The sequence below is a fragment of the Macrobrachium nipponense genome, chromosome 43, assembly GCF_015104395.2.
Source record: "Macrobrachium nipponense isolate FS-2020 chromosome 43, ASM1510439v2, whole genome shotgun sequence".
Classification (NCBI taxonomy): Eukaryota; Metazoa; Arthropoda; class Malacostraca; order Decapoda; family Palaemonidae; genus Macrobrachium; species Macrobrachium nipponense.
This window is the reverse complement of record NC_061104.1, coordinates 8,615,873-8,639,424: the sequence shown is the minus strand read 5'-3', so window position 1 is coordinate 8,639,424 and position 23,552 is coordinate 8,615,873. Positions and strand designations below refer to the sequence as shown.

Sequence of the window (23,552 nt, the reverse complement as noted above, 5' to 3'; positions counted from 1 at the left end):
AAAAATTCATGCCACATAGTCCGAGCTGAAACGCTAATGGGCAACAACCTGACCTGTGCCGCCTAGCGCCGCTGGAATTATTGCTCCTATGAATATTGCCACTGTTTTTGATAACGTCCCGGACAGCAGCGCTGCGAACGAACAGCAGGCAGAGGAAAAAGCGGCGCTGCTTTTTTGTGCTGCTGTTACCGGGTTGTGCTCATGGAGCATCCTGCCATCACGAAACCATGTTTAAAACATGGTTTTCGTTAATGACAGAAGAAAGGTGCTCTCACAAGTGGCTTTTTTTTTTTTTTTTTTTTTTTTTTTCTAAGAAAACGACAGTTTCAGACTCATCCTTTGAAGGGAGTGAGTCTGGAGCGTCTACCCTCCTTTGAGGGGTAAACGTTTCTAATTAGCACGACTTTACATTGAGATATACCAACGAATTCCCTGCAGATCAGCACAGGTTTTCAAGTGAGCAAGAATTTTCTAAAGAAAAACCTTTCGCAAGAATTCCCAGCAATTCGACGCTAATTATATAATTTGTCTTTGAGTAGTTCTAGCAAGTTGACATCAATTCCCCTCACACAGTCTTCTGATAAATCCTTGCAAGTCAGGACAATTCGCACTCCTGTCTTCCGAAGACTCCTTGAACGTCAACGAAAATTCATTGTAGCTTTTACCGAATTATTCTAACCCAGGAACTTTTGTTAATTATCTTATTTTCCTTCATTCACATTCGAGAATAGTGTATTTTTGCTAACCACAGGATAAGTACATTAATTTTGAATAATTTTCTTTGCCCTCCCCCCCCCAAAAAAAAATATCTTGGCCCCACCTATGCCCCCACTGATGGAATGCCAGATACGCCACTGTCTTACGCTAAACTTTCTTTTAGTTTCTAGGTTGCATAGATACTATCATGTGAAACCACATACAAAGAAATCCTGACAATGGTCACTAACGTCGGCATTTACAGGATTAGAACTCTCATTCTCTAATGCATAACTCTATAACCCCCAAATTTTTCATAAAATGAAGCAAGGCATAGATAAGCCTATCTATGCAACCTAGAAGATAAAAAAAAAGTTAAGCGTAAGACATCGGCATAGCTGGCATTCCATCAGTTGGGGGCATGGGTGGGGCTAATATATTTTTTGGGTGGCCAAAGAAAATTATACAAAACATTTTTATTTATTTATTTATTTATTTTATTTTTTTTTTTTTTGCCAACAGGTATTTTGGGGAACTGTCACTTAGCATATGCCATACAGTTCAGCTCCACGAATACATACAGAATACTCTTTTAATTAGATGTAATTGGATGTAATTAGAGGACAGAGCTTATCTTTAAACTGGAAGAGAGAGCCAACTGTTCGGGGATGGATTCTTCGGAATGATTTTCAGCTTGAGGGCCGATAATTCCTTTTGAATGGTGTTGAGAACCTTTCTGAAAGATTCTTGTTGTATATAGGGGAACGCCGCGTACAAATTCACTTTAGGAACAGTGTAATATAGAGTAGGTGGCGTCATCTTTTTATTCAACATACTATTTAACTGTCTGAAGAATAGCTTTGATGGAAAACAGTTGTTCCTGAAATAATTTGAAAGAGTTCTCATTTCTTCATGAAAGGTCAGACAATTAGATGATAGAGTAAACACCCTGTGGAGTAAGGTAGAAACAGCATTTAATGTGAAATTGAAATAACAAGAGCTATAAATATTCAACCCGGCGTTCCCCTATATATAAGATGACTCTTTCAGAAGGACATTCAAAATTAATTACCTGCCCTCAACCTGAAACTCATTCCAAAGAATCCATCCCCGAATAGTTGGCTCTCTCTTCAAGTTTCAAGACAAGCTCAGTCCTCTAATTACATCTAACGTTATATATAAATACAAGTGCCCCAGATGTAGTCAGGGGGATGCACGAGGAGGCTGTCGCGAGTACGCATTGATGCTCACAGAGGAGTCAGCTTCAGAACCGGGAGCAGATTGTCCAGCCGTGAACAATCTAATATCAGAAACCATTCCTAAATATGCAAAAATGTTATAGACAATGAAGACTTCTCATTAATAGGACAGATACAAAAAGAAAACGATTTAACAATGCTGGAATCTGTTATTATCAAATTGACCATAACACCGTTAAACTCCCAAACATCGTCCACACAATTTTTCATTGCCTGTAGTCTTGTCGAGCTGTTGTTTCTGCCTCTATGTTTATTATTCCTTTTTCTTTTTGTCTCTCATAGTTTGTTGTAAGTTTTTGAGAGTACCTTCCGGGTAGGTTGTCGCCAGCCATTTGCTTGTTCTTTTAGTAACTGTGTCAGTCATTTTATCCGAATGCTTTATTTTAATTACAATTTGGAATTCTGATTTTATTAGTTTATTGATTGGCAAGTTCACTGTTTGCAGCCTAGAAAATGCAACTATGAGGAGTTGTGAAACGTCGGCATATTATTATAGTAAAATGCATATAAATAGTGCCTTTCCCTGACCCGCCTCGGATTGGTCTTCGAGCTGTTGCTCCGGAAGTTGGAGGTGTGTATATTTATATATATATATATATATATATATATATATATATATATATATAATATATATATATATATGTATATATATATATATGTGTGTGTGTGTGTGTGCGTGTGTGTTCATATACATATATATACATATCATATATATATATATATATATATATATATATATATATATATATATATATATATATATATATACTATATACACATATTTATATTACATATATAAATATATATATATATATATATATATATATATATATATGTATATATATACATATATATACCACATATTTATATATACATATAAATATATATATATATATATATATATATATATATATATATATATATATATAATATATTATATATATAAGTCTATCACATTACCGTGATTCATATACATATATCGAACTACAAATGTCCTTTAATATCTAATTCGCTCTACCTCGGAATTAATATACTTTCATATATGTTTAACCGAGTGGGGGAATTTATTAAAGCTGGATAATAGAATTGCTGACCGACAGGCGCGAACCATCGACCTCTCAATTCCAGGACTGGCAGTGAAGCCTGAGCCAACCTCGCCACCGCAAAGTTGGCTCAGGCTTCACTGCCAGTCCTGGAATTGAGAGGTCGATGGTTCGCGCCTGTCGGTCAGCAATTCTATTATCGCTTAATAAATTCCCCCTCGGTTAAACATATATGAAAGTATATTAATTCCGAGGTAGAGTGAATTAGATATTAAAGGACATTTGTAGTTCAAGATATATATATATATATATATATATATATATATATATATATATATATATATATATATATTATATATATATATATATATATATATATATATATATATATATATATACAGGATATGCAGGAACTTCCATATACAATCATAACTTCAGGAAAGCCGAAGACACATGACGAGCTAAAAGGGTTTATTCGTTAAGAAACGTTTCGCACAAGGAACTTTGTGCATCATCAGTCTTTTAAAATAAAAGTACATTTTAAATTAATAAAAGCAAAATACAAATAAAGATTACAATCTAAAATTTCAAATTTAAAAATTATAATTTAAAAATTAGCATAATTCAAAGTTGAAAGTGAAATAAGAACATTAAAACACGACTACTAAAACACCAACCATTCGCTAAGAAAGGAGAGAGAATGACTAGAAATGAGATTGAGGTCAGAAAGAAGACTATGCCAGGTATAGCGGAGACGGTGAACTACCGCTATTCAATGAGGGAACAAGTCTTTTGATAAATAATGAATCGAGTGTTGTTAAATACTCAGAGTCCTTATTGTAACCTAAAATGGAGAAGTGCTGTTTCTTGACTTCGATCTTACATTTGATGGCATGATTTTTTATATTTGAATGCTCTTTTCTACTTAATCTCTGGCAAGTTCTAAAACTATACCCCATGTGGCTGCAATATCGCATTTGCAACAGCCTCTTGGTAGATCCAACGTAAATACCAGGACATCCTGGGCACGTAAATTTATACAACAACATTAGACCTCATAAAAGGCTGCAAGGATTCTTAAAGCAGAACAGGGAGCCAATTTTACTCGGGTTATTTGATATTAATTTTAATTTTAAGCATGGAATTTCACCTTCAATGATTTGAGTAAGTTTCTTTGACGGTTTCAGGTTGGAAATATAAGGAATCGAGGCATTCATGAGTTTCTTTGGAACGTCAACAATCGGTGGTACTGGTTTCAGATATCTAGTTAAAATTTTGTTAATTATTTTCATATCCCAAAGACTTAGTTCAGAAAATAATTAACAAAATTTTAACTAAATATCTGAAACCAGTACCACCGATTGTTGACGTTCCAAAGAAACTCATGTATGCCTCGATTCCTTATATTTCCAACCTGAAACTGTCAAAGAAACTTACTCAAATCATTGAAGGCGAAATTCCATGCTTAAAATTAAAATTAATATCAAATAACCCGAGTAAAATTGGCTCCCTGTTCTGCTTTAAAGATCGTCTGCAGCCTTTTATGAGGTCTAATGTTGTTATAAAATTTACGTGCCCAGGATGTCCTGGTATTTACGTTGGACCTGCCAAGAGGCTGTTGCAAATGCGATATTGCAGCCACATGGGGTATAGTTTTAGAACTTGCCAGAGATTAAGTAGAAAAGAGCATTCAAATATAAAAAATCATGCCATCAAATGTAAGATCGAAGTCAAGAAACAGCACTTCTCCATTTTAGGTTACAATAAGGACTCTGAGTATTTAACAACACTCGATTCATTATTTATCAAAAGACTTGTTCCCTCATTGAATAGCGGTAGTTCATCGTCTCCGCTATACCTGGCATAGTCTTCTTTCTGACCTCAATCTCATTTCTAGTCATTCTCTCTCCTCCTTTCTTAGCGAATGGTTGGTGTTTTATTAGTCGTGATTTAATGTTCTTATTTCACTTTTAACTTTGAATTATGCTAATTTTTAAATTATAATTTTTAAATTTGAAATTTTAGATTGTAATTTTTATTTGTATTTTGCTTTTATTAATTTAAAATTTACTTTTATTTTAACAGACTGATGATGCACAAAGTTCCTTGTGCGAAACGTTTCTTAACGAATAAACCCTTTTAGCTCGTCATGTGTCTTCGGCTTTCCTGAAGTTATGATTATATATATATATATTGTGTGTGTGTGTGCCTTTTTCCAGTAGAACTTCTCGCCGTCCCACCTGACAACAAAAAAGCAAACAGACAGAAACAGGAGAGGGGGAGAGAAAGCGTCAATTGCCGCCCATAAAACCCGGCGCTGTGGTCATTGGCAGGGAATAATTTGTTGACATGGTGTGACCTGGTGTCATATCCGGCCATACTGCGCTACTTTTAGGGGAACGTGAGAAGCCAGTTGCAGGAAGATGTCAACTTGGTGTCTTTTTGTGTTGGTGAGGTGTACGTAAGTGCATGCGCGTGTGAGCGAGCAAGTTAATGGGGATTACACTTGTGCACGCAATGAATCGTCACCTTAGATGGAGTCTTAAGGCGCTGTCACACCAGCGAAATTTCCGTTTTCTTTAGAATTTGACGTCGACTTTTCATGTTTTGACGACGACTTTCTGGTGTCTTCGTCACGAATTTTGAAAACGGTACCGATCGAATTCAACCCATCGCTACCGTCGACTTTATTGTTTGTTTATATCTCGGAGAGCGCGCATTTCAAGTGATCAGATGCAAGATGGAGTTCTTGGTACAGTGGACAAGATTGGCAGAACAGTTTTTGGTCGAAGATATGGGTAAGAGACGATGCTTATGGGACCATAAGCATGATAGTTTTATGAAAAAGTGTCTTAAATGAAAAAATGACTAAGAGATCACCACGCGACTCGGGGTAAACTTTCCTGAACTTGCTGATCTTTATACAGATAAGCATGCCATATCGTGAATATCAGATGGTTATATAGCCTAAGTCTGCTCTCATTGATTTTTTTTTTTTTTTGGGGGGGGACATTAGCAAATAATATAAACAAAAATCTTTGAAATTTTCGCAGTGTTTTTATAGCTTAATTTATAATACAGTCTGACTGTGGTTGTGTAAACAAGGTTACATATAGCCTATATAGGCTAGCCCTAGCTTATTTTTTTAAAATAAAACTTTTCACGCCTTTTTAACCAGGACCGAACCCAAAGACTTTTTTTTTTTTAATTCTATGCAGCATCATTAAACACATTCAAGCACGACCTACTAGCTGCTTTGTGTTATAAAGCATAGTTGTTTTATCATTCCGGGAGGTCACAGCTCATATGGTTTGTTTACGTTTTGACGACGACAACCACGGTATGGAGAAGAACGTGTGTGACAACCAGGGTACGGAATGACGTCGATTTCTTTGGAAAGTCAACGACAAACTCAGAAAAAGTCGACTGAAATTTCGCTAGTGTGACAGCACCTTTAGTAGCATTTGTAATTATTGCAGTAGTAATTGACTTCTGCAAACAGATTCTCACAGAAAAGATCGGACACTTCTCATTAGATTCATATAGATCGAAATATTCTGTATGGCAACTCCAGTATTGTCTTTTTTGCGTTTTTTTTTAATGAAAAGATGTCTATTTCATGGTATGTTCGATAATAATATTTCCAATTGCAAATTTTCCTGTAAAAACTGTAAGAATATATTTGTACTAAACATATTTAAATTTGTAGCCATGAAGAGTTTCATTTCTGCAGAAAGTTTTGTTCAACTGTTCAGTAATTTCTTTATATTTGTATCATTCTTGTGAAAGTAATCAAATTAACGTCATTACTTATAATATTAGAATTTGAATAATTTGAATAAATGTCAGTCAAGTAAGGCGAGTCGTAAAACTTCATAAAATCATTCTTTCATTTATTTTGTATTCGTCTCATAAAATATATTAATTGGAAGATATGGAATGATATTTTCTCAGAACAAGAAACTGACCACATAACATGACTGAAAATAAGGTGTTTGTTTGTATACTTGTGTGTGTGTGTGTGTGTGTGTTAAGGGGAGGGCTGGAGGTGGGGTGGAGGAATGAGGACTCAAGATCAACCAATTTTGGTCAAAAGTAGTTTATCGGTTTCCACAAAAAGACAATAAAGGTCAATTCGAGTTCAGCTTCCAAAGGACAGGAGATAACTGAACACTCCACATTTCTGAAGACTTGCTATTCCTGGACTTGATTTTTATAGGAAGCGTTATAAAGCTACTGAAACATAAATGACTGGACGTATGTAACTTTACAACTCGAGTGGAATATTGCTTTTACTTACTCTGCAGTCAACTGAATATTGAATTTAACAGAGGTGTTAGATAAGAGAATACAATTCGTTGAATTCCACTATGAAAAAGTCGTGCTTTTGTTTATAGTAGTTTGCTTACTTGTGCTTAGTCGTTCAGGTATTTTTCGCATCGAATAAAATCTGAGAATGTTCGAACAAGAATTTTGGGTAAAATTACAAAATTTCCATCATGCATTTTCTTTTATTTGCGCTGCAGGGAAAAGTGCGACAGAAAATGTTGCCTTAGCAAGCGTTAGCAATTATGTTTCTCATGTTTTTGTCACTATGTTCAGTATCTACGTATTTATTATTTCAGGGGCTGTTTTGAACGCTCTAACAGGGTTTCAGGTTGTTGACTGCCTTCGCTATAAAACTAGACAACAGTTTCTTTCAATAATAACCAGCATTCCTTGTTGATAACACGAAGTTCATTGTGTGTTATATGGGGATACTCAATTTTTCGTCCCTTGAAAGAAAAATTATTATTGCTAAAACTGTCACAAAAGACGTTTAATTACGAACATAAATGATAACACCGCGGCTTAGAGGACAATATTTGATTTTGATATTAAGCCTTCATCATTCGACTAGAAATTATTACGGTAAGGGAGCAAAGCACTATTATTAGAATTAGAATAAAAAGCTTGTTTTCATGACACTGAATAAAAAAAATTAGACGTAATGCAACGAATATCGTGACAAAACTGTGCATCATAAAATAAAACTTGGAAAAATATCACATTAGCCTAAGTCAACTAGTTTTAAAGAAATTAAAAAAATGTAAAAAAAAAAAAAAAAAAAAAAAAAAAAAAAAGTTAATACAACTAAAATACATAAAAATATCCATGAAAACAATTTCGAAAAATAGACAGCGAAAACGAACGAGTTTTATTTATTTTGGGTCATTTTTTTTTCACTAGACAAGTCCTTGAGAACTGGCCAGGCCTATGCGCAAACGGCCAGTAGCATCCAAACCGCTGGAACTTTTTGTTAGTAACTTGGTTTATACTAATGTAGATTTGTCCCACCTGGACGTACTCTTGAAATCTAACATGCAATATATTTCGGAGGAGAGCAAGTCGTTTATGATTTCTGTAGGATAAGAAGAAAAAATGTCCAAAAAAAGTTGAGGAGAAGATAAAAATGCAGAAATTCTAAGTCAAGTCATCTGCAGTGTTTTAGTATTTTTTTTTCTTTTATTGGTGAATTATCATCATTACAAGTTTATCTGGACTGTATAAAGAATAACATTTAGATAAAAGAAAATATTTCCCCAGTAATGTATCTCACGCCAGAGAATGTATGCTCTTAAGACTATGCCAAATTTAATTATTTAAGATGATTACAAACTTTCTTCATGAATTATACTGAACCACTACGAATTCATGGCTGAAAAAGATGGCCCTATCCATTCTGATTTTAATCCGGATATATTTACCCGGAAATGTTGTAGTTAAAACAAAAATCGCTTAATCGCGTATCCCATCTTATTCCCGGGTTAATTTTCAGATAACCACCCATCGGCCTTAAGTGGCCTATTTATTATTCTGGTAATACTTTCAAGCTTGAATGATTTCATGTTTTGTGCCAGAACAAATCACCTGTGGGTAATAATGAACAATAAGAACAACAATCATGACGTCATGATCCAAGACTTGATGTCCAGCCTGCATCCCCTGCGCTGTTCTACAAATGTTAACGAATACCCCTCACTCCCCAACCTCTTAATGATGTCCCCACCCTAGTGCGGTTCCCCCTACCCCCTTCTCTATTGCTTCCCCACCTTCCCCCTTCCATACTTACCCCAAGCCCCTCATGCTCATTTAACCCCCCACCCCAATCTTTCCATCCTTTACAACAGTGTCACATGCAGTGTCAGGAAGCTGTTCCATCAGTGATCAGTTGTAAAATAACTTTGCGTGTTTTTAACTTCCCTCCTGACATGAAAGGGGATTATAGCCTATGTGTCTGTATGTGTGCGTGTGTGTAGGTGAGTGTGTAAGAGAGAGAGAAAGAGAGAGAGAGAGAGAGAGAGAGATGATGTGAGGGATTCCTTTTTTCTTTTTTTAAGATAGAGATGAATGTTCTCTAAGGTCCACAATAATATACTGATGGTAGCAATAGTCAAACTTTATAAAACTATATATAAGCTTTCGAACACTTCCATGGTTTTATCCTCAGTCTAATGAATAAATTTAACAAAAAATGCATTAATAGGTATGCAAGACAAAGACGCCAAGAATGGCTGCCCCTGGCAGTCATCTAGATCTCCAACGTAGACGGTGATGCAGAAAGTGATCAACTGGCCCAACTACTATGAGATTCAGGGCCTCTGTAACACGGTTTTTTCGTAATAACTTTTTATCTATGCATTTCATAAAAATAACGCTTATTCAGAATACATATTATATCAACACATAAATTTTGACTGTATTCTGCATTACGTAGATTGAATAAATTTGGTACTTACAATGTAAAAGTGACTTTTTTTGAAGACGGGCCAACTTACTCAGAGAAAAGGTTTCGAACGCACTCGTTACGTAACTTATGACAGCATTTCTTCCCTCTTTCTCGATGGATGATTGGCTATACGTAAAGAAGGCTAAACCTCTGGCAACAATGACATATAAATTTAAATACAAGCAAATCAGTACACCTTTATGAACTCTGGAACCTCTCCACTGATAATTGTATTAATGAACAAACCAACAAAATATGTTAATAAATACAAAAACACTTCGATTATTAGTCTAACTCCCAAAAAAGGTTTCCTAAGAAATTATAGTCTACTTTATAGGTCACAATCAGATTGACAAGATGTAGGGAATAGTTGGTAATTTTCAAAAACATAGTAGACAAGCTTGATTTGATAACTGCTATATCCAATGTCAAGCAATTTTTATTTATTGGCTATCTACCTATTTACTGAAAAAAAATAGCCGTACCGTATATTGGCTTTAGACCTTCACCAATAATTATCGTCAGAATGATGACTTCATGAGGCTCCACCCACTTTGGCCTCGTTATAATTCAGGATAACACTGAAGGCTACCATGGGCATTGTTGGATTAGCAAATTTAACTTCTGGCTATAAAAACTAATTTCTCGATTAGTTGTAAGAAGTGCTAAATGATCCTCAAGGATCCCAGCAGTTGGCCTAAACGTTTAATTCATGTATATTACTTCTATACTGTTGCGGCACTACTGCTACAGTAGTATTACTACGCTAGCACTGATACCCCACCCACATCTATGTATCATTCCGTCATTCATAAAGTCTTTGGGTTTCAGAGCCGATGGAGTTTCTGTCTGGTGGATGGGCGGGGCAACATTTCGTCAAAAGATGTTTACCTTGCTTACGTAATGAATGTTTTTCGACTCTTGGCTCGTAATCATTGGCCATGGCGTCGGCTAGATCATTTTTACTCTATAAAAATTAAAACTATCGGGTTTAGGTTATTGATAATGCTGACAAAATTTGTGTGTGGTTGTAAAATATACATATGTCAACTTTCAGCTACATCCGATGTTTTGACAAGGAGCAAAGTCCAAAAAACCGTGTTACAGAGACCCTGAATCTCATAGTAGGTCATTTCCTTCTCCTCTGCTGTTACATCTGGCTGCTATTCAGCTGGATCGTCGTACGGGCTGAGGTGGTGTCGCAAGCAATACCTCATCAGGAGGAATCGAAAGTGCAATGGGCAAAGACTTCTGCAAATTATCCGGCACCTGGGAAGGGAGAGAGAAGAGCAGCGAAATTTAATGCTCTAGACTAGCTTATCTTAGCTCAGAAATTAAAGAATGTGAAGATTCAAATTTCGAGGAGTTAGTTGTACAATAGAAATCCAGACAGATTACTTGAACAGGCCAACAAGGACGTCTTCTGTGTTGAAGGTGATTTTGCCAGTATGCGTGGTAGCAAGAATCTGAAATTCGGAGGCACTGGAATTCGACCAAACCAAAAGTAAACCATTATGCACTTTTCTTTAACCTAAATTCCATATGTTGTTTAATTTTCGTTACGCTCCATATTGAATGAGTATTTTCCGGCGACAGGTTGTAGTCCAGGTAACAATTGTAGCAATTGAGGTGTGAGAGATGTGCACTTCTGGTGATAGAGGTTCACTCTCGACGTGGTTCGGAAGTCACGTAAAGCCGTTAGTCCCGTTGCTGAAAAACCACTGGTTCCATGCAACGTAAAAACACCATACAAACAACCATAGAACTATCCTTCATATATCATAGTGGTAGAGACTGTCAAACAAAACTCATTTAACTGAAAGCCATAGAAATATTTAGAGATAACAATGATAAACAAATATATCAAAATACTTATCTGTACGCTGAATTCTTGTAGGCGCTGTGTACAGAGACGAATTCTGTGACTACATAAAAAAGCTGTTAGTCCTGTGATGTTAACGATGTCACTACCAAGTATTGTCATGGATAATTACTGCCTCCAGTATACCCCAATTGACCGATGAGATATCAGAAATTTCCCTGTTGGGGTGTAGTGCTGTCACTGCACCTCATGCGGTGCACTGTAGGCATTACTTAAGGTTCTTTGCAGTTTCCCTTCGGCCCCTAGCTGCAACTCACTTTCAATAAACAATTGCCATTAATGATATATATATATATATATATATATATATATATATATATATATATATATATATATAGAGAGAGAGATAGAGAGAGAGAGAGAGAGAGAGAGAGAGAGAGAGAGATTTATATATATATATATATATATATATATATATATATATATATGTGTGTGTGTGTGTGTGTGTATGTATACATATACATATACGAAGTCATATGCCATGTTCTTGAAAAAATTCATTATACAAATCGATCATGATCATTTTAGGACACTGAACGCTCCGTTCAGTAATTATGAATAAACACTACAAATACACAACACCCACAGCTAAGATACGTATATTATATATATATTATATATATATATATCAATATATATATATATATACATCTATATATATATATATACCTATTATCTACCTAGATATGATATATATATATAATACATATTCTGGCTGTGGGAGTTGTGTATTTGTAGTGTTTATTCATAATCAGTGTCCTAAAATGATCATAATCGATTTATATAATGAAGTTTTTCAAGAACCTGGTATATGACTTCGTTAAGTGACCACAACTTCAGCATGGTTGCAATGGGAGTAAAGGGTAGTTTTACCCCCGACGTGTTAGTGGAATGGTGAAATAATAAAAGAAGGGTAAAATGGAGCAGAGCAGCAGCGCAAAAGCCTAAAAGGAAATTAATCACGCCGTGAACTACAAAGTCATTCAAGGTTGTCAAAACCTCTCGCGGTCGGTGGCAATATGGCATCGGCCGACCGTAATGTGTGAAATTTCCACTCACCAAAATTCCATGGGATTCAGACATTCTCATATTAAATGTTTTCAGAAATGCATCATATATACCTGATTTGGTTAACAAAACTTTGGTATTGGGAAAATCAGCTTTTGGTCGGCGCCGAAATGAATTCACAATATCGCCCCCCAGAAAATGTGATTTTCACCGAGACAAATTCTCTCCTATCAGGAACTTCGTTCTAGGACGTAGTAGACTTCAATGTTATTTCGGGCCGGTGAATTTGTACCTCCAACATTTCCCTTCAACGCCTAAATCTTTTTAATCTTATTTGAACTCGGCGCTTTTGGATGCAATGGGTGATAGAGGGATATTGTGATTTAAATTGGGCGAGTTTAGACCGTAGGCTTTTGGCGGGCCCGCTGCCACGGAGCGCCTGCGAAATGTGAATGGCTTTCACACCGTAATCTAGTGATGTTAATTAATTTCATATTGCGGTCTGGCATCGGCCTTTCAGCCGCTGTCTGTTAAGAAATGGGCGGTAAGTGTCCCCTCCGTCACTCCCATCGCTGTTTTTTCTTCCCTTTCCCATTTCTGCTCTGCTTTGATTACACGGCTGTCGTTAGTAAAGCAACAAGTAAAGGGAATACGCATCTTTTATATAGGACTAATATTTCACTGCGGTAGTCAGATGCCATTACGATACTAGGCTTTATGCGATTACGAAACAAACAGAAATTCTGAAATGCGAAAGGGCAATATTCTGTGGAATATGTTGAAAAATATAAGCAACAATTAAATCTTCCTGTCTCGTTAAGACCTTCATCTAGATCTGGATCTAACAGAAAGAATGAAAATATCCATAGTAATTGTATTTTAGACGTAATTCTAAATATAGTCTGATTTTTATAATGCATAGCTTACATTATTTTTATACTCGTTAGCGACATTCAACTGAACCCTGGACCTGCCACTCACTTTAACAAAGAGAAATTTAAGGTGCTTAGAAGAACGACCAGATTTTTCTGTCCGAAGCTCTTATAATTGCGAATAGTAGTTCCTAGATTTCTTCACACCAACATTTATCAATCTTAACGCCATGGTATTGCACATGCGCAGAGCGTAAAGATTTACTGTAGGGCATGGTTTAAATTTTACCTTCAGAAATGTTGATGGATACAGTTATAGTTAAATTTTGTTAATATTTTTAACAGATATTCTTGTACACTTGCAATAGAGTTAACTGCAATCCCAAGAGCAATTTCTGACTGAACGCCTCTAAGAGAAGATATTCTGAGCACAGATCCTCAACCCGAACTTTTCCAGGTCAATTCTTGCATCACCTAGGCACTTCAGTCGAGGCCTTACTTTGCGGCTGTCTTTTCCTTAAATCCCAAGCTGGCCCTACCCCGGGTCTGAGCCTGGACACGTTGTTGTTGTTTTAGATTCAGCTGGCCTTATGCCAGCACGGGCTCTTGCCCCTAGAGCAGCCCGTAATGCCTGGACACCCCAACTAGCTGAAAGCCTGTCCTCTATGGCTGCCTTCCAGGAAAAGCCAGCAGTTTCCCCCACCCAGACATGCAAGGACCTCCTCCTAAGCTGCTTTTCCCAGGTGATCCCTGGGGCACCGGGACAGGAGACCCGACTTCAGGGATGTTTCTTGACCTGTCTCCCTCCTTAAAAGGCAGTCATGGAGGACGCTCTCCCTAGAGGAGGCCCCCTCCCTGCCTCTATGAAGGCCTCCTGAGGGATGGGCTGGAGGCCATCGCCTCTAGGTCTACCTTTCCTAGGCAGCCATGGTGCTCACCACCGTGGTGAGCCCGCTTCCTGGGACGCCTTCTCCTACGGCAGGAGCCCTGCCTCCTCCTGGGAAGGAAGCCCTGGAGGAGGACCTCTCTGCTGGGGTGGCCCTGACTGCCTCTGAGAAGGGACCCATGGGGAAGAGGCTGGAGGCTCTCCTAAAGGGATGCCTTCGATAAGAGCCTTGGTCCATACCCCTCCTGTGAGGCCCTCTTCGAGGAGCACCTTTCCAGTTTGGCAGGAGCTCTGCTTCCCTCCTGGGAATGCAGCTCTGGAGGAGCGCCTACTTTCTAGGGATATCTTGCCTTCTCGTGGGATGTCATCTCTCGGAGAGGGGCTAGAGACCCTCACTAAGAGATCCCTTGCTTAGGAAGCCTTGGCCCCATGGCTCATGCTTGTTTAGGTTTATGCACTTGGTGACATACGCATTATTGTCCAGTTTCAGATATTTTTCTTTATCACAAGAGAAATAACAAATTATGGGTGTATTCAGTCATGTATATTCTTTTGCTGAAACTCGTTTTGTTTATAAATCTCATAATTTTTAAATCCCGGTTAAACTTGGGATAAGTTTTGACAAACGCTGCCAATTTCCCTGTCATCTTAAGACAAATCATTCTGGTCCGTTCAAGCTGATTAATCCACTAAGACATTGAGAATTATTTCACTGAGCTACAATCGATAAAGGTTTACTGATTAATCCACTTCGAGAATAAAAAATTGGTAAAATCCCCATCCTACTAATATGGTGCAGATTGACAAACCCCATCGACATCGCTCTTGCAGGAAATTAGTTTATGGGAAATCTGTTTTTAATTGCCGGACTGACTTCTAGTAGTGTAGTGTAACCTCTGGTGTGAGTTGGAATTTAAATTCAGATTTTCTGTGCCTAAGTTTTGTGCTGTGCACGGATTTTTTTTTCTTTTTTTCTTTTTTAAGGAAAGAAGCATTTCGGGTTAACTACTTCCACTACATTTTCCAGCAAAGAAATAGGTACAGGAACTATGTACTAATCAGAAAAACAGGATTCAATTTCATGAGACCCATAAATTTCGTTACTCATCCGGCTAATGAGATGTAGGTACTGTTGTTAAATATTAGACTGAAAGGATTAAACAGGAAACTGACAATGACTGGTTGGAGCTAACTGTAATTTTACAAACATTTAAGGGATGGAAATGAAAGTTTAAATGAGATGAAGAATGTTTGAAAATATAAAAATTGATCTTAGGAATCTGAGGGACGTTTCCAGCCTCAGTTTCCTAGGTGCTATAATTATGATTGAACGATTCTAGCTCAGGTCCTTTGAGAATATGTGCCCTGAGATTTTCCAATAAGACTGATTGATACACTAGTGAAAATGATTAGTTGCTTACAGAATAAACTAATTAAAATTACCTTTTGAGTCCTGGTCCTGGTCTTGCAGTGCAGTTTTTTTTCCTTATTTTTTATGGAGTCTGAGAATCGAAGACTCCGCTATATTTCAGCATTCTTTAACTGTGCCCATCTTATTTATATCGTAATTTTTAGAGTTAAAGATATAGCTTTCATATGAAAGGTGCCTACAAATATTCAAAATCAATCTGTTAAGCCCATCAAATGACACTAGTCACAGATGATTAAATTGGAATTACGTCTGTTCTTCAGAGTTTAACCTGGATAAAGACATGACGTTCTATATTCAGCTTATTTATTGACTTAAGCAACCAAGTTGAAATCTACAATTATTCATGATTAGCCGTTCAATTTTCATCATTTTAACAAAAAAAGAAAAATAATTAACACACTCAAGGAAAATCCCTCATGGCGGGAAATTCAAGTCCACTCATTGGCTGTATCATTAATGAATGAAGACAGCTGTGGGGGTGAGGGGGACATGGTGAAGCATCTATATCAATATTAACTGAACTGCAATCAATAAAATAAAAACTTCTGAATAACTTATATTAGTGACAGAATAAATTATACGAACAGAAAAAGAAAATTAATCACGCAGGATAAGAAATTTTTATAGGTGTCACTGACTTCAGTCTGGCTACAATGCATATTTAAACATAGTAACTGATAACTCTTTAGTACAAAGAATGTAATCATGAAAGCTAATAAAGGGTAATTCCATATTTAATTCTTACCCTAGATTCATGATAATTCGTTCTAAAGTTTTCTGATAGCAGGTGAACACGGTGTAAAGCGCAAATTCAATGAAAAAAGTGATTCATGACGTCATAGCTAGAGTAGTGACACGGACATCCACCTAATAATTAGGGGTAAGGATTTTCAGCCAATGAGAAGATCGTTATTTGCTGCCAAAGAGAGTCATAATTCAAAGTTTCAAACGCTCTAGCCATATAGGATGGGGGTATTGTCGCTTTATAAATAAAAAGCGTTATTTCATCCGTTTATTTAATTAACGTTTTTTGTTGGAAAATTATACTGAGATTCATTTACTGTTAATTTAGCTAATTTTTTTCTACATATTAAAACAAAAATAAATAAATTAATTAATTACATTTTATATAAAAAAAAAAAAAAAACAATACGGTACAGGATGAATGTACTGTAATCAAGATAGTGAGTCTATTAGTGACGTCACTTTGTCCTTGACAGGCAGGAAGAACGCTAGCTGCATAACTATACTTACTCAGTTACTCTAGTAGTATAAACTAGTAATTACGTATTAAGAATATAATTCAAGCTTAAGCTCGACTGTAAACGATGCTAAGAATTTGTGCTATAAGTGATTTTTTTTTTCGAGGAATGAAAAAATGGAAGGAAGCATTCCCAGTCATCGACTTCCAGAATGTTTTCCGAACAGGGAAATGCAGATCAAAATGAAGGTCCTGTGTTAAATGGCATGCTATTAGAAGAATACATAGTAGATTAGAACTTTTCATTCAATGTTAATGGTTAGGACTACCGATAACTCTTCTTTGCTGACTAATTGTTTTATTCCGAGGAGCTTTCTCTCCTAAATACTTTTACCATTTCTCGTGGTTTTAAATTTTCGTCTCGAGTTAAATGACGTCTGAGGTTTCAATTCTTTAAATTTTCTGAGCTCTTGGATAAGCCATGAAGTCTTGGTGCTGTTCACTTAATATATATCTACCTCGTTTTAAACTTAGAAAAAAAACAGAAATTGAAGAACAAATATATTCAAAAGCACATGAGACTCCGTATCTGTATGTGCTTTTGAATATATTTGTTCATAATTTGTGCTTTTATAAAGTTATAAAGGTCGATATTGTTAACACTATGCCTCATTTTTAGTTTCCGACTAAAAATACCCATTTCCTACGGTAAGAACTTGCTCGTTCTCTCCAAAACAAATTAATATGAAATCCGGATAAATGTGTAGCTATCTGGGTCTCGTCATAGTCGTATCACAGATGTACCATGCCATATAGTTTACATATAATATTGTGTACCTCTTGACTTATTTCTACTGTGTATTTTCAGAAATATAAAATTATATCATAATTGTAGGTAACGCTCCTAACAGACAGTCTGACACTGACAGCAGACTGAGCAGAGCAGCAGGTAGATCATAGATGTCAGGCCCTGGCCAAAGACTTTGGCCTTGGCTTCCTGAATCTGGTCCTGACACGCTCCCTAGACTTAGTGCTTCCCATAACCCATTTTGACTTGTCGTCTTGAATCGTGACCAGGTATTTCTACCTACCCATCACACCTACATATACTTGGGTATGAAGACAAGGAACGAAGTGAATTGTCTCCGTTGGGGAAATGCCTGCTGATACCTAGTACCTCCTACTAATACTAGGCTGTCAACAATTATCCAAGAACTCCCAGATCTAGGTATGCTTGATTTTCTGTCAGTGATTTGTTTTCCCATATAGACTTTCATGATTACAATTTTTATAATAGGCTAAGTATATAGGTAAGACCAGCCAGTTTGATTTTACCGCAGTGAGTTGCCATCAGACTCGTGACTTGTGTAGCCTAGCCTAGCCTAGGTAGTATACCAAAGTCTAAAGAGAGAAGTAGGCTTGCTACTAGTAGTAGTAGTAGTAATGTAGATCTTGGTAGATCTAGTGTACAGTATGCAGCAAAACTCGTGTGACTTTTTTATTTTTGTACTGGACAAGCGTTGTTCTCAAGTTGCCACTTAGTATTAAATCTCGTATTTTATAAAGTGTATATATGAGGAAAAGTTGGTCACTTGTTATATAGAATCTTATAATTGAAATATATTGGAACCTGAAAACCAAAAATATTTCACGCTACAATATTTCTGAACGAAAACTAAATACGTTACTGTAGCATGAAAACCTCAGATCACCGTGACTTCCATGAGTCGTGTGGAATCGTCAGTCTGGACACTGTGAAAGAGGACATCGCGATGGAGAGCAAGAGAAAAGTTGAGCAGAGCATAGTCTAATGATAAAAATGGGTGCATTTGGGATATGAATTCGAAGTTATTACTTTTAGCTTTTGTGGCTTTGTGTATAAAGCAAATGTTAGTCGAGATCATGATTTCGATACTTGCAATAAATTATGGCTTAGGCTTAGGTTATAGCTAGTGCTACATAAGTCTAGTCTCCCGAGGGTTTCTTCAGTTTGAAGAAAAGTAAATAATAAATAACTGAATAAATAAGCGAGGTGAAGAGTAATCTTCGCTATTAGAAACACAACTAATTTATATTATTTTACTTTTACTTTAGGAATGGAAGACTATAATCAGGTCGGATATTATCAGCTACAACTGTCGAGTGCAGATTCTACAGAATGACAACTGCAACGTATTATAAACAATAATGGCTAGGCCAATGCTATTGGCTTATAAACATACTGGGCTATATTCCAGACAGCAACAAGTTGCATCAAATCTTTGTAACTTATGAAGGGTGTCTATAAGACCATAAAGCAGGATTTGTGAAATTCTTCCACAGTCTTGGTGTGGTATACTTCCGTCATTATTTGCTTCATAGGCCTATAGGCTTAATGAGAATGATATAATCGAGAAGCGTGAAGTGCACTTGGCCTACGGGTAAGGCAAGCTAAGCCATTGGCGGGCCACTATGCACCCTTCACCAGTTGGGTCTAATGAAATCTTAGGTAGATCTCAAGAAATGTAACTTAGTAAAGGCATTAATAAACCAAGCAGCAAATAATGAAATGATGATTGATAATAAAAACGGTATAGGTTAAGTAAATGGTATACCAATTCATAATTATTTTTAAAAAATACGTATAATTCTTTGAAATACATAGGTCCCTGGCCCTGTGAAAATAATATACAAATTCCAGCAAAACAAATAGAGTAAACACAACCTCGTCTTTTAAAACACGTCATACATAATAGCTACACATACATACATACTACAAGAGAGAGAGAGAGAGAGAGAGAGAGAGGGTTTAATTTAATATTTAGTATGTGAGCCTAGGTTGTCTATTACCGAATTAAGCCGTCTAGGAATACTGTCAACCAGTCTACTGCAAATATTTTCCCCACGCATTGACTCCCACACTGACAAGCAATGGCTTATGATGGCTTGTTTACTGTTCAGAACGGAGCCATCCCATTCCTTTGTCATAATGGCCCATAAAATTTTCAATGGGGATTGAGATCCGGAGATTTTGCAGGCCAGTCGATCCGAATAACTTCTGGATGCTGCTGTAACCACTTTCTTACTGGCATGCTATTATGAACAGAGGAGTTGTCCATTGCCAAGAATATGGGCAACGGTTCCGGAATCAGTAGCATCCTAACAGATGGAATCAGCACCTTCGTCAAGAATGTCAACATACTGCCTGCCATTTAAGTCGCTCATGGATTGGCACTAAAGCACCTGGTCCGCAAGACGCCATCCAACCCCAAAGGCCAGCGGTTATCCTCCCACTTCGTCGATTTGGTTCTACATATTTATCCTCAAATCTGAAAAAAAATAGAGAGAAGGATTTAGAGAAAATATATACAGATATTCGGAAGGAAAACAATGACAGTGGGCTTACTTTTAAATATAAAAGAAACGTTTTAACTGCAGTTCTTCCTCTCATCATAGATCTTATGGATTAGAAAAAAAGAAACTGGCGCTTTTATTAAGCCTATACTTTCAGTATATTGCTATAACACCGAACTTTTAACTTTTAAGACTTGAAGTGCATTGTTAAGAAACACTATAAGGTTATTCTATAAACTATGTATATATATTATATATATATAATTATATATATATATATACAGTTCTTTAATATGCATTTAACCAAAACTTATTTAAATATTAGAAACAGCTACGTCAGTTGTATTTTCTGCCAGATACTTAGTTTTAACAGTGAAATAATTAAAAGAAATCTTTGGTTGTAGGCCTAATAGTATATATTATGAATTCGGAAAAGAGGCATAAGGAAAGTTTGCATAGCATAGTAACCTTAAACGACTTTTAAGACAGTGCAATGTGTATTCAAACATTCACGAGACTCGAAGGAAAGCTAGCACGAACTTCCTCTGCGATGGTTTCCCGCCAAGGCAACACTTCGAAGCGCAGGCGGTCGAAGCGGAATTTGGCGGGATTTTATAGATATTTAAACTGCTTCCTCAGTAATGACAATTCCCAACTCCCACCCTAGGTCAGATTAATTTATATCTTCTCTTGCATTATTTCTCCCTGATTACATCGTAACTTCCATTAAAGATATTTGTCAGCAGGTTTAAAAAACCAGTGTAAGAGGAATTACTATTCATTAAAGCTTTAGCATCATATATACAGACTAGGCCTATAATACAAAGTATATCACACCTAGGCTACCACGTAAAAATATAAGGCAAAATAAGTAAATGTTCATTACCTGGTTTTTCCTGGACGCCAGTAGTGCAGTCTTCCCTGTTTTGGTCGTTGCAAAAGTCTTCTCGTCACAAAATATAACAGTTTCCCAAACTGCTCGCTCTTGGACAGATATTCGAGCGCAAACCCGAGACGATGGTCCATATGCGTCTGTGTAAGTAGAGGCTTGAGCGCAGGTTTCCTACATAGAAGACCAGCTTCTCGAAACCGACGTCTTACAGTGTCAACTGATGTTTGTATATTTGTTTCTCGTTTCACTGAAAATGATGACGAAAACGGGTGTTTGGTTATAAAGTTAATTAACACTTCGTCTTCTTCTGCGGTTGTGCAGCGGGGTCTCCCAGATCTAGGGTTGCTTGTCAATCATTCTCCGTCGTTGTATCGTTTTAGCCATCTATACACAGTTGTCTTGTTGATATTAAGACGATTAGCTATGTCTTTTTTTGAAAATCTGGCGAGATGCAGCTCAACTATAGCTCTCCTTGTTGGGGGTGACGTTTCCGGTCGCTGTCGGGTTGCTCCAACCATGTTTGGCAAATGACCACAGTTGACGTCATGTTAGGCCACGCCCACAACTACATCTCCGTTACGTTCATTACATTAAATAAATTACTATGATGGCTAACATGTAAAATTCGTTTAATATTTACGTCTTTTCATATTTACCATGATTAAAAAACTAAGGTGTTAATGTTTTTTTCTAATGACCTAGCTATATTTGATAAAAAATATAAACATTATACTATAAAACCATGCTAAATGAACTGTATCTTTTTATGAGCGAAGTTCCAAAATGTTTCGCCGTTGCATTCAGTGTCATTAGAAATGTGAAGAAGGTAAGAGTTGCCAGTAGTAGCATCTTTTTGAACGAAAATCACTGAAATCGGGTCACTCGAGTTTTGCTGCATACTGTACCTATCCGCGGCGGCCCAGAGTATGGCAGTTGCGGTTTTTCTATGCAGTTTTACCTCGTGAACAAGAATTTGAAGTAATATTTATTCGAACGACACTAATTTACCTTCTAACTCTATCCTATGGTAAAGGGGACCCCCATTGGGAACTGGGGTTTTGGGTGGGGACAAAACCCCAACTCTATCCTACGGTAAGGGGGACCCCCAGTGGCGGGAAACCGGTTTTGGGTTTGGGGGGGGGTGGGGAGAAACCACTTGGGGGGAGTTTTGCTGTGTTATTGTGGCATTTCCCACATTTATCACTTTTAAAAACACGAAATACAGGCGGAAATAAGAGATAACAAAACTAGTGATAGCGGAGCCGTTCCACATCCATATTCATCTACTACTACTACTACCACAACACTGAATCGTACTATGCATGCGCTAATGCTACTGCACATGCGCTAATGCTACTGCGCATGCGCTAACTGTAAGGGAGCTTTTGGCCTAAACTCAGACTTCTTAGTGAGGAAAAAAATGCTTGTTTACGGGAGGGATACATGTATTTAGCCAAACACGTTACAGTATGACCCTACGTTGCTACCGGACTGAGTGAGGATGCTTGTTTACAGCGCTCCCCCCAGGTTTGGCGGTTTCTCACCAAATTTGGCTTTTTTTTTTTTTTCCTAATTTGGTGGGTACAAATTCACTTCGGCTGGTTAGCGGTTTTTTGGCTGGTTTTCAGAAACTTTCTATTTGTGCTAAACAGTGATCCCACGTTTGAGGAATCTGTCCCCAGATTGGGAATTTTTAAAGGTTTTCAGGAAAATCTGGGGAATTTGAATAGGTTTTCAGTAAAATCTTGGTAACATTTAAGTAAAATATGTCGATGGAATAAAAAAAAAAAGCACACACACACCAGACGACCACAAAACAGGCCGCCGGATTCTCAGAGAGCAAGCCTCATTTCAAAATTTCAGTTCATTCTCGTTTTTTTTTTCTGTATTCTTATATTAGTTTATATTATGTAACTAAAACTATGGTACTGCTATACAAGCATATATATGATAAAAAATATGCATTTATAAAAGTAAATATAACACACATATATTTGGCGGTTATTTGGGTTGGTTTGGATTTCCATTTGGCGGGATTTTGGCTGGTTTTCATGGTAGACTTTGGCTGGTTGTAGTGGTGTCATCTGGGAACCCTGGCTGTAACCATACGTTGAGTTACATAAAAGCATTTACCTAATTTGTTTATTAAACATGTTAAGTGAATTCTAGTTTGTTCCGATACGTAATACAAACCATCGGTCCTTTAACAATAGGAAGTAGCTAGCGGCAGCTGGAACGGTCGTAAGCTTCGAACAAGGGGAGAACGGTAGTTAACTGCT

The 23,552-nt window shown here is 36.9% G+C and overlaps 1 long non-coding RNA gene across 2 annotated transcripts in view; it reads left to right on the top strand.

Annotated features, from left to right (window-relative positions):
- Nucleotides 1-17,992: 17,992 nt before the first annotated feature.
- LOC135213516 (uncharacterized) overlaps nucleotides 17,993-23,552 on the top strand; it is a 116,441-nt gene continuing 110,881 nt past the window's right edge. For both annotated transcript variants that reach the window (XR_010314150.1, XR_010314151.1), the window contains exon 1: nucleotides 17,993-18,276. This is a non-coding gene — a long non-coding RNA (uncharacterized LOC135213516). The remainder of the gene's footprint in view (nucleotides 18,277-23,552) is intronic.